Source organism: Melanaphis sacchari, unplaced genomic scaffold, assembly GCF_002803265.2.
Source record: "Melanaphis sacchari strain LSU unplaced genomic scaffold, SCAv2.0 Contig234_pilon_pilon, whole genome shotgun sequence".
In the NCBI taxonomy this organism is placed as follows: domain Eukaryota; kingdom Metazoa; phylum Arthropoda; class Insecta; order Hemiptera; family Aphididae; genus Melanaphis; species Melanaphis sacchari.
In genome coordinates this window covers 4,206-5,929 of record NW_020271111.1, presented here as the reverse complement: position 1 = coordinate 5,929, position 1,724 = coordinate 4,206, and the positions used below count along the sequence as shown (strand labels likewise).

General features: G+C 24.9%; 1 long non-coding RNA gene across 1 annotated transcript; it reads left to right on the top strand.

Moving 5' to 3' along the window:
- Nucleotides 1-447: 447 nt before the first annotated feature.
- On the top strand, nt 448-1,497 carry LOC112594520. The gene is made up of 4 exons (XR_003114661.1): nt 448-537; nt 779-908; nt 1,081-1,306; nt 1,366-1,497. It is a non-coding gene; the product is annotated as an uncharacterized LOC112594520 (long non-coding RNA).
- The last annotated feature ends 227 nt before the right edge of the window (nt 1,498-1,724 follow it).

Below are 1,724 nucleotides of genomic sequence, written 5' to 3'. Positions count from 1 at the left end.
CCTAAATCAAAAGATTCATCTCGTCCTTCTACTGAAAGATATATTAACATCAAGTTCAATATGTCTTTTTAAGGGTTTTCTAAAATCAAGATACCATTTTTCATAGTAAATATTCTGCAGAATATACATTTAAGAAACTAAAATCTTAATAACAACCTCAATATCCATTGGATCATCTTGAAACCTAAACAAAAAGATTCGACTATTCCTTCTTAGTTCTCATTCTAGAAGACTTTACTTAAAAATAATTTTGTTTTAAAAACCTTGTTATCATAGACGACATAATTCTTTTATCTATACTAACTGGCATAGATTGTTTAATATTATTATATTATCACTGAGATAAATAACTAGTTTTATTTTAGCAAAAGCACAACAATTATTCTAATTGTTTTGTATTAATATATTTTAATTAATGTATTCTAATTAATTTTGTATTTAAACAGTTTTCACATAACAATATCAAATATCAGTCATTAGTAGTTTTAATACTGTGTTACCATTTTCCTATATGCCTTTATATGATGTCAAAATCAGGTAATTGACAATGGTTTTTGAAGGAACTCACTTTTTAATATGTTTTATTCGTTGATACAATGAAAACTTTATTTTCTAATTTCCTAAACTTTGGTATCCACTACACGACTATAGAATAAACACAGTCAATGCTGGCCTACTATCATTATCAACTATAAATCTATTTTAGTTTAAAAATTAGTCATTTTATCGTTTCTTCACGTCTTTTTAACATGAAATTTGTATTTATTTTTTTTTTTAGTTGAACCATTAAACGCATTTTATCATTACGGATTTTAAACGTGTCATATATTTATAAATTTTTCAAGACACTTTGATATGCAGTGTTAAAGTTAATTTAGAAACGAGATTTGTAATGACCAACCATAGAGGTAAGCTTATTTTGTGTTATTTCTTTTGATGTACAAGATATTTATTTTTCAAATAGAAAAAATATACGGTTGAAATCTAATGTTTTCTATTAGTCGTAAACCGTTTCAAAACTAAAACGTTTAAAAAATTGTTTTGATGTTATAATAGAATGTAATCTGCTCTTTTGTTTAGGTTAGCTAGAAAAAAAATATCCTATAGAAGGGGAATTTGTTATCGTATACTTCTGTGAGCTGTCTGTGATTTTCATCAAAGTTCATATAATGTGAGAAAGTTCGTGTTCACTATTATATTTATTTTAAGATAAAAGTCTTGTGTCAATGGAAAGAATCGAGGTATTCATTGAGACTCACAGTGAATGATTTTACATTAAAAATTAAGATAATTGACAATTCTTTTCGTAAGTATTATCTTAAAAAACAACATTTTTATGTTGTTAAGTTTTTTTTTTTGTTTCAGTAATGTTCAATTTGTTCATACAGATGTCTGATCAAAAAAATTTGGTAACGCGACAATGTCCTAGATAAATATTTTAATGGCGATTAGATAATATAATAGGTGAAGTAAATTGCAAATATTTTTTTTCAAACATGTTATAATAGTATTAAGCTTCTTTTTGTATTAAAGTTACCTTGAATAAGCAAAAGTTTTGTGTTAAATTACTTATAAAACATTTAATATTCATTGGATCAACTTGAAACTGTAAACAAAAGATCCGTCACTACTTTCTGTTTAATGACTAATTACCATCAAATCAAATATGTTTTTCAAAGAGCTTCTAAAAATTAAAACATCATTATTAATGCAAAATACATTCC